The sequence below is a fragment of the Bidens hawaiensis genome, unplaced genomic scaffold (genome assembly GCF_021521415.1).
Source record: "Bidens hawaiensis isolate Kalapana, Puna unplaced genomic scaffold, B.hawaiensis_p1.1 tig00070756_1, whole genome shotgun sequence".
In the NCBI taxonomy this organism is placed as follows: Eukaryota; Viridiplantae; Streptophyta; class Magnoliopsida; order Asterales; family Asteraceae; genus Bidens; species Bidens hawaiensis.
Window position 1 is genome coordinate 1 of NW_027506658.1, and position 11,399 is coordinate 11,399.

The following is an 11,399-nucleotide window of genomic DNA, read 5'->3' on the forward strand; positions in this document are numbered from 1 at the left end:
AGATGCAGATGATCCTCCCAACTCCCTCCAAATTCTAGAACACAAGAACGTAGCATATCCTCAAGGGTTTGGATCGTCCTTTTAGACTGTCCGTCTGTTTGAGGATGATACACCGTACTGATGTTCAATCTTGTTCCATAGCTTCATGGAACTTCTTCCAGAACCTCGAAGTAAAACGAGTATCTCTATCATACACGACAACAATGGCACTCCATGTTTAGTCATGACCTCCTTGATGAACAAACTTGCTAACGTCTCGTCCACAATCACCCAGATGATATCATGATGCTTAGCTGTACTAGGCAGCTTAGTTATGAAATCCATGGTGATGTGTTCCCATTTCCATTTTGGTATCTCCAAAGGCTGCATCTTCCCATAAGCTTCTGAATGTTCGACTTTGATTGTAAACAAGTTAAGCACTTACTAACATAATCTACCACATCATTCTTCATACTCCGGCCACCAGTAATCACTTTTCAAATCCTATTCCTTCATACCCGGCCACCGGTAATCACTTTTCAAATCCTGTTACATCTTATTAGTTCCTGGGTGAATTGAATACCTTGACTTATGGGCTTCATCTAAGATTCGACCTCTAAGATTTCCATTGGCAAGGAATCCACATACGGTCAAGCCTAGTCTTAACAGCATGCGTGTTTTCCATCAACTCATCTTGCTGGCCATAGATTCTTTCTTTCTTTACTACCCTTCATCCACTAACACCTCTGACTGCACTTTAATGATTTCTTCAAAAAGACTTGAATTCATAATCAGCTAAGTATGACTTCACTGTCGCAATGACCTCTCATTCTTGCGACTTAGCGTGTCGGTGACCACATTAGCTTTACCAGGATAGTATTTAATGTCGCAGTCGTAATCCTTATCAACTCGAACCATCTCCTCTGTGTAATGTTCAATTCCTTATGTTCGAAGAGTACTTTAAACTCTTATGATCTGTGTAAATGGTACACTTAGTACCATACAAATAATGCCTCCATATCTTAAGAGCATGCACTACTGCTGCTAGCTCTAAAGCATGTGTCGGATAAGTACTCTCATGGACTTTCAACTATCTAGACACGTAAGCTATCACTTTTCCTCGTTGCATCAACACGCAACCTAACCCACGATGCGAAGTATCAGTACAAACAACCAAATCCTCGTCATCATCAGGCAAAGCAAGGATTGGAGCTTGCGTGAGTCTTTTCTTTATTCCTCAAAGCTTCTTCTTGAAACTTACCCCAACTGAATACTACCGACTTTCGGGTAATACCGGGTCAACGGTGCAACTATCTTGGAGAAACCTTCGATGAATCTCCTATAGTAGCCAGCTAACCCTAAGAAGCTTCGTATATCAGTCGGATTCTGAGGAGTCTTCCAATTTGTTATCGCCTCAATCTTAGCTGGGTCCACTGAAATCCCTCAGGATTATCACGTGACCTAGAAATTGCACTTCTCGCAACAGAACGCGCATTTCGAAAACTTAGCGTACAACTTCTCTTTCTTCAAAGTCTCCAATACTTCTCTCAGATGCTCGACATGATCAGACTCGCTTTTTGAATAAATCAATATATCATCGATGTAGACATAACTGACTTATCCAACATCGGCAGACACACCCTATTCATCATATCCATATATGTTGCAGGAGCATTTGTTTAGACCGGATGACATCACGAGGACTCGTAGTGTCCATACCGCATCTGAAACACTGTTTTAGGGATGTCTGCCTCCATCACTTTCAATTGATGATAGCCAGATCTAAGATCTATTCGTGAGAACCAATTTGATCCCTGCAGTTGGTCAAATAGATCATCAATCCTTGGAAAAAGGTATCTATTCTTTACCGTAAGCTTATTCAACTCGCGATAGTCTATGCACATTCTCAAACTCCCATCCTTCTTCTTTACAAACAACACCAGTGCGCCTCATGGAGAAACGCCCGGCCTTATAAAACCTTTGCCGAGGAGTTCTTGTAGTTGGGACATCAACTCTTTCATCTCAGGTGACGCTAGACGGTAAGGTGCATTCACGACGGGTTGGGCTCTTGGTATTTAAATCTATCTGGAATTCTATCTCTCGCTCAGGTGGCAACCCCGATGATCCTCAGGGAATACATCTGGTAGTCGCGCACGATAGGACCATCTTTCATTTCTTTCGTCTCGGCCGTAGCGTTGACCAACATACGTCAGGTAGGCGCCACACCCTCATCTTAATAACCCTTCGACTTTTATCATCGAAATGACATTTAACCCAGAACTTTCCTTATCACCATAAACCGTCACCACACTACCATCCAAGGACTTTAGCTTTATTATCCTATTCTTACACACTATCTGAGCTTCATACTCAGACAACGAGTCCATTCCCAAAACTACATCGAACCCTCCTAAGGTCATAACATACAGGATAACAGGGAACTCGTGTCCCTCTAACTCTTATCTTATAGTACTTAACCATTTTTGTATTTTAACCGAAGTGTCACTAATGTTTTTCTACTATAAAGGTTTCAGGCACCCGACAACATTTAATTTTAGTTAGTTTACTAAATGTCGTAGCTACAAAACTTCTATTCGAACCCGAATCAAATAATACGGAAGAAGAAATACCGTTTACTAAGAACGTACTGGTCACAACATCAGGAATCTGTCTGGCTTGTTCATAGGTCAGCATGTAGGCTCTAGTCATTGGCCTTGCTTGATCAGCGTCTTTCTTCCCACTTCCTCCAGGCTCACCATCGGTGCACTCCCTTGCCATATGGCCTCTCTTGCGACATTTGTAACATGCTGGCTTCGCACTGCACTCATTGGCATAATGCTCTACCTTCCCACACTTATAACACGCATTAGACCCAAGCCTGCATTCCCCACCATGAGCCTTCCCACATTTGTGACAAACATCAGAACTCCTACTCCACTTGCACTCACCACCGTTCATCTTTCCGCAGGTCTTACACGACTCTTCTCCCAAACACTCGGCTGTTTGTTCTTGGGGTTCCACAACTGAGTACCAGGTCGTTTAGCAGGAGTGACCCACTTCTTCTCCTTCTTCTCTTCCACCACCACATCATCTGCCGACAAGTCGTCGTAAACCATTTCCCGCGAGCCCTACAGTGGAATCAAAGTGCCCGGGTCTACCAGCCTTGACCAAGACGCGAACATTCTGCGGTAGTCCTCTAAGGTAACACTTGATCCGCTTGGCCTCAGTGTTCACCATGTCTAGCACCAACCTTGACATGCGGTTGAATTCAGTGGTGTATTCGTGGTTTGTCATCCTACCCGCCTTCAGACTCAAGAATTTCATTTCAACCTTCTCAACTCTGCATCCGCACAAAAGCTCTTCATCACCAATTCCTATAGATCATCCCACCTTATCGCCTTTATCTTTTCCCGACTCTTTCTCTGCTCAACCGACTCCCACCAGTACATTGCCTCATCATCAAACGATTGGGTAGCATAACCCATGGCTTTGTCGGATGGCACTCACTAATGCGGATAACCTTGTCCATAATGGTTATCCATTGGAGAGTAGCGATTGCGTCTCCTAAGCCAGTTAGCTTGGGGTAGCATAACCCATGGCTTGGTCATAGCCTTTGAAAGACTTATAGTTGCACCCACCTCGACCTCTTTTCCAATCATCGACTTTTACTGACTTAACTACCCTTGATTCCTCCTTCTCTTTCTCATCATCCTTCTTACTCTTTTCCCAAGACTTCTCAGCAGTCCGTGCCTGACTTCCAGTAGACTTTTCGGGATTCATGTTTTTCGCAGCAGTTGCTACCGCTTGAGCAATGACAGCGGGAATTATGGGATCCAGTTGAACCCCTTCGTTGTTGCTTGATTTTGTCCAGCTTCACTTCCTTCTCCCTCAGTATTGGTAGCTGATTCTAGTGACGGTTCTCGGACCAAGCGTGGCCTACCACGACTTCCCGTACGTCCTCCCCTTCCAGCAACTTTCTTAGCTCCAGCCATTCGTATTATATAAGGAAACACAAACATCATCACTTAAGGAACCATTTAGTACAAGGATAGTAAGGCTAACAGGTAATAACAGTGGTCAGATGTGATTAGCTGATCACGTTACTCTCATGTCCTATACACTTCCTCTTGTGAGTCCACTTGTGCTAGTTCTACTTCTAACAGTTAGACATTCAAACAGTCATATCATCAATATACTACTATCCCTATCAATTAAGCTAGCATTCATACATTATTCTACTTTACATGTGAAATTAATCACATACTTTACCTTCACTTAGCTTGCTTAAGTGACACGTGGCATTCTCGTACTGACATCTTCATTCTTTTCTTACTTTAATCCCATTCTCTGTTCGAGTCTAAGCATGTAGGATGCTTAAATCTCTCGAACTTTGCTCTGATACCAACTTGTAAGGCCCCGTTCCCGGTTCCCAATATTAGACGTACTCATTAACGCAGTTCTAAATATCATAGTTAATTAAACTTTACGCGGAATATAAAACTTTCAACCAATGTATTACATAACCATCAATTCTTGTCTTAACAAGCATTCAAATCGTTTAAACATAAAACATTGTCTTTTAGATAACATAACATTTCCTCGAGATGCCAGTGTCTTCAATTCCATGCCATGTGTTTCCCCACAAGCGAGCTGCCTCAATCTACTCACTTGCGTGCATATTAAAAGTCAGCTACGCTGAGTGAGTTCTAGTTAATCATTACAACATACAATCAGTTCACCTACTTGCACACATGCCCGAAGGTGTATACATTATTCATACTTCACTTTACATGCTTAACTATCCATACTACGTAAAGGGCCTCCAGCCCTATAACCTCACAGATATTATAAGGGACTGGCCCCCACCATCACAGATATTATAAGGGTATGGTCCCTACCGTCACAGATATTATTTAGGGAATGGTCCCTATCCTCATAAATATTATTAGAGTCTGGTCCCTATCCTCACATATATTATTGGGGTCTGGTCTCTATCCTCACAGATATTATTAGGGTCTGGTCCCTTTGTTTCGTGCAACTGTACCATACCTGTCTTTACATACTTTTCTTGACCATACGTGCAATATCCGAAGATCGTTCATGTACCGTCAACATATCACACATACATCATTCATACATCATATATATATATATATATATATATATATTCATACATACATCATCCATACATCGTACATATCAATCATATCTTTAACTACCACCTGGCGGTGCATGCAATATCCGAAGATTGTTCAATCACCGTCAAGCAATCATCATACATAAATCATACAAGGCATACACTTACCACTTAAGTTAAGTGTATTAACTATCACATCGAGTATGCACATAGACCTGAAAACATAACAAGGAAATCGGGCTAGAAACTCACCTGAACGCGATTACGTTCACCGTTTATGGTTATTCCTTTCTTGAGCTGTGCACAACTAACTGTATAATCATTACATATATTATTTATGGTTCTAGCTCTTCTTATTGTTTACTTAATTAAATTAATCGTCTAATCCGGTTTTACTTCATTGAACCTTATCGGTTAGTTAATCGTTACTCGTTTATCTTTAAAGGTATCTTTCGTAAATTATCAAAGTCCAAAGGTTATTATGTAATTACATCATTCTTTTTCTAAGTCCAGGGACTGTTCTGTCATTTATCAAATTCTAGTTTGTTACTTGGTTCTTATCGAATTGGGTTCATAACGAATGACCCATTCGTTACTTTATAACGAATTGATTATTATAACGAACTGGTCCTTGTAACAAATTGGAAGATATAACGAACTGGTCCTTTGACGAATTGAACTTCATAGCCAATGAATGAATTGGGGTTAATTCGTTATCTTTTCCTTAATGAATTTGGAGACGAACTAAGGCTAGTTCGTTAAGCTTTCGTTAACGAATCACCTAACGAATCACCTCTAGTTCGTTAACTCTCCGTTAACGAATTAGGGTTAGGTCAGAGAATGTCAGAAACATTTTCTGACATACTAACCTCGTACCCGCCGCCTTTCCGGCGCCGTCACCGTCGGAAAACCGGGCAGTGGCCGGAAAAACGTGTTTTTGCACAATTTTCACCGTTTTTCATCCCGTTCGATCCAAATCTGAGCTAGGGTGACCCCTAGACTCATATTATGCTCGGTTCATACCCGATTCCACCCGGATCTCATGACTTTAACTGTTTAAAGGAGTATGCTCGTCGTTTCGTGACTAAATCTAACGAGTTTGAGTTCATACAATATCATACTACCATTACCTTGGATCAGGATCGATATTCCTTCTTGGTTTGGCTAGAGAAAAGAGAGAAACTAGAGAGAGAGAGCTTAAGTGTGTGTTTTGGGTGGTGTATGGAATATGTGTAAAATGAATGAATTAATCAGTAATTAGGGTTTATATATTATGGATCATGGGCTTAAGCCCATGGTCTTTCCTTCTTTCCTTCATAACCCAAGTCCATAACCCATATCTATTTAACTCAACACTAGCCCGACTCATAATAACTCATATCTTAATTTTATTAACCGAAACGAGAAAACGAGATGTTACAAAACACGAGTGCAAAGGGGGCGTATGATCATACTTACGAAGAAATCCATGCACGTAATATTTGAGCAAGTAACAAGTAAACACACAAGTCCATGATGCGAATTGTAGTTTGTAATAGGAAACAATATGTAAATAGGTTTGAATACGATATATATGTTACCCCTAAAATGGTTAAAAATGTAAAAAGGGGGTGTAAGAAACTCACATGGAAGGTGAAGACAAACTTGAAATAAATCTGAAAGTGCGTAAAAGGGACCGAAGCAATTGAACTTCACAACTAAAACGAAATGTACAAAATAAAATATTAAGTAACAATTTATAAAAGTAAATAAATCTATTTTCTGGAAATTAGAAGTGTTTAATGTATTTTTTATCATTTTATGGAGTTTTGATAATATAATAGTATTGTTAAGCTTTAACGAATTTTAACAAATTGTTAAATTAATATTATTTTAAATTACAAGATTAATATCAGGTTTGAATATTACGGCGTTTACGGAGTTTGGATGTTAACGGTATATTTTATTTTGACAAACGTATATGTTAACGAATTTTAAGGTTTAACAAACGAAAATATATATACAACACATATATCTATATATATATATAAGTTAAACTAGTTTTAAACGAACTCGGCGGGTTTGAGATTTGTAATGTTTATGAGTTATGAATTTTTAACGGAATTTTAGTTTGAGAATAACTACGTTGGCGTGTTATAATGTTTAATGAAATAATAATTATTAATATAATATTAATCGGGTTTCTAACGAAACTTAACGGAAACGAAAGTTGGGTTTTTAGGTGAAATGTGATAAATATAATTTATAATAAATTTTACTCAACTTAAATAATTTTATGGGATTTATATAATTTTTATAACTTTTATTTGGTTTAATATATAATAGAAAAATGTTTAAAAAGAAAATTAAAAAACCAAAAACTGCATGGCCCGAGTTTAAACCTAGGTCCTCTCGTTCACATAGAAGAGAACTAACCAACTGGACTAGCTTGATATTTGATTAATATATGAAAACAGTTAATTAAATATTATAACTCTTGTTCATCATCTTCCTCATACAACCCTAGGATTTCAATCTGTTAATTCGCTCCATGTATGATCAATAAAGGTTAGGGGTTTTGATTATCGTTTAAAAACAATGAGAATCCATATTTTACTTACGTGATTTGGTGTCGTAATGATGGTAAACGAAGCTTGGCCAGAATGAAACTTGGATGATCAATTTGGGGATATTAGAGAGTTTGTTAGTGTAATATTATGTTTGCAGTAGGTTTAGATGACGATTAGAATCATATTTATTTGTTCAATTGAATCGATTAGTGTTTAAATCGAGTTATTATAACATTAGTTAAATTCCGATAGGTTAGGATTAATTACGAGGTATTTAGGTCGTTAATGGTGAATTTAATCATGGATTATTGTTTAGAATTAATGGATAAGTCGTTTGGGATGATTTAACGAATTAAACGACGATTAAAATTAAGCTTTTGGGTCTCACCAAAGTTGGTTCGCAGTCGCCGGATTCCGGCTGGCCGGAAAAACGTGATACAGGGTTGGGGACGGGGGGTTGGGTGAATATATTATTTAATATTAATTTAAATTATGAAGTTACACATTCAGCCCTCCAAGTTTCATGTTACCTTAAAGATCATATTATAAAGGGCATTTACAAATTGAACCTTTAACTATTAATTGCTTTATTATTGCATTACAAGTTAATATGTTTTGGTTTATGTTCATTTTATATCCGGCTAGTTTGTGCCTCGTTCAAGTAATGGTATTAAATCTCGGAATATTATATAATTGATAAATGACAAACAAGAATGCATTGAAACAACAAGACGGGTCGGTTTAATGAATATAAATATCAAAACCTAAACGAAACTTGATATATATGTATATATATATTTAAATAGAACAAAGTCGAAAATTTAAAATGGTTCGGGTTTTCGAGTTTGAAAAGTAACGAATGTTACACTTGAGCTGATATTAGTATGGATTTTGTGTTGGGGTTACCTCGGACTCAGAGGGGTAACGATTCGATCTTTGTTGTTTTTGATTGGTTCTCTAAAATGGTGCACTTTATTCCTTGCAATAAGACGACAGATGTTGTTAATGTGCCTCAGTTATTTTTTCGGGATGTCTATCGTTTGCATGGTTTTCTATCTTATATTGTTTATGATCGGGACACTCGTTTCTTGAGTCATTTTTGGCGCATACTATGGAAAATGGTGAACACTCAGCTTATCTTCAGTAGTGCCTACCACCCTCAAACGGATGGGCAAACAGAGGTTGTTAATCGGTTACTTGGTAATCTTTTACGATGTCTTGTGGGTGATCATGTGAAGTCTTGGGATCAAAAGTTATGTTAGGCGGAGTTTGCTCATAATCACGTTGTTAATCGGAATACTAGTTCTAACCCGTTTGAGGTGGTCTATTCTGCTAAGCCCCAGGGTCCTCTCGATTTGATGCCACTTCCTGTTCCAGGTTCTGTTCCCAAGAAGGTACAAGATTTTTTGATGGGGTTACATGAAGTTCATGCGGCTGTGCAGGAAAACTTGGCCCACGCTAATTCAAAGTACAAGCAAGTTGTAGACCAAAAGTATAGGCAAGTTGATTTTGAAGTGGGTGACTTTGTTTGGGTTGTTTTGACTAAAGATCGTTTTCCAGTTAGGGAGTATAATATATTGTCAGCCACGAAAATTGGGCCATTGGAGATTGTGTAGAAGATAAATTCTAATGCTTACCATCTAAAGTTACCAAGCCATATTCGTTGTTCGGATGTTTTCAATGTCATAAATTTGCTGCCGTTTCATGGGGATTCGTTTGATAATGAGATCGCTGCAGATTCGAGGTCAAATTTTGTCTATCCAGGAGGGAATGATGGAGGCCCAAGTATTGAAGAGCGTGCCATGTTATATTTGGAGGCTCATGATCGTGCTTCCAAATGTGGCCCACGAAACAGGCATAACTTGGCCTACGAAGCTCCGTTTCAAGCCCACGACCATTCAAATAGAAGCTTGATACGAGGAGCACGTTCTAGGAAAATGCACACGGTGGTTTGTACCCTTGTCTGAAGCCCAAATACGCCTCCTAAATAAAGTTATGGGTATTTTAATGTTTTTTCATCAGTTTTTACATTTTTATTTTTGGGTTTGTGTTTGGCCCATGGCCTTTTTTGGGCCCATATAGAATTTGAAAGTCTATTTATATGATGCTAATGTAATGTGAGAAGGCATATTTGAATTTTATCATTAAAGAAATTTCTCTTCATTTTCCTTTACCTTTAGGTTGGATTTGGGAGTCTTGAGAAGTTCATCACAGGCATTCACAGAATCAACATGATTTGATCTTCTTTATTGTTTTACCGTTGCATCACATTTTTATTTGAGTTCTTCATGATTAACAGTTTCTTTAGCAATTCAACACGTTCCTCTGCTGACTTTTGCCCTATCAAGATACTCTTTAAAACCAGGACCGTCAAGAACATCAACTGAAGCCACAACTTAACATTCTTGAACATTAACATTCTTGAAATAATCGCCAAACCGTTTAACCAGCTTATGATTTATATCATAATAAAGAGATGTTAAACCACCCAGATTGACTTGCAATTCCTTGATCTTGGCATCCTTTTCTGCTTTGCTTTCTTCCAACTGATTAATTCTCCCATCTTTAACAATCGAATCTTGTTCCAATTCAAATACTCTTCGTTGTAAGGATTGAACATCTGCGGGTGCAGAACCAATATCAGTTCCTTTACCCTTGTCTAGAAGAAACTGATCTTGCAATGATAGAGTATGTGCTAACTTCTCAGACGCACTTAAACTTCTAGATGCATGTTGAGCAGATGAACTTGTATGCTCAAAATGTCCATCAATAACAACCTGAGGTATTTCCATCTCAATTCTCAGGCTTTCAGCTGACTGAATGATAATAACCGGCTCATCCTTAGCTTGTGTAACAATCGTCTCTCTAACCAAAACACATGGTCTGGGATCTCTAATTCTGGTATGGGATCTCTCCATCTTCTCTTTCTTGGAATCAGACCGGTGTTATCTACTTGATCACTCTGTTGTTCTTGTATAACAGGAAAAACTTGAGAAAGCTTCAAAGTTGTTCGCTGTAACATTTCTTTAACTACAGCCATCTGTTCAGGTTTAGGCACAGGACGTTTCACCTCTTCATAGTATTGTTCCTCCACATGTGTTGGTGGTGGTGGAGGAATCTCTGCCTCATTGTCAGAAATAACCTCAAATGTAGGAATAGGTTCTTGATGAGCAGGCTCAACATGTTCTTCAGCAACAACAACAGGCATAACAACTACTAGATTACCCTCTATTTCAGAAAAGTTTCTAATATTTAACCAAAGGATGAAGTCCTTGGTACACAACCTTAGAAGCTTTCCTCTTTTTTTTTCATGAGTCCAAAAGACGTAGGACCCATGCCTTTCACATCCAATGAATTTACAAATATTTCCAGTAGAGGATAACAAAAATCAAAGATCATCTGTAAAAATCTAGGATACATCAAGAAAATATCCTTCTTTTTCCCTTTCAAATTCCCAACCATCTCATCAAACACGAACTTTGAGAAATTATAATACCAATCTATTGCTATAGCGACAATGGAAGATGATTGAATCTCACTAATCTCATCTGAACCTCCTTTGCTTCCAAAAAAATACTGAACAAACGTGTGTGCCAAATATTTCTAGTACAGAGGAAGCAACCTCTTCTCTATTGGCGGACATTGACCTTTATAACTTATTCTTTCCAGCAACTCAAAAACCATGTCTCTTGAATACTCTGTTGGATGTTCAGGACTATCTCCAAACCACAAAG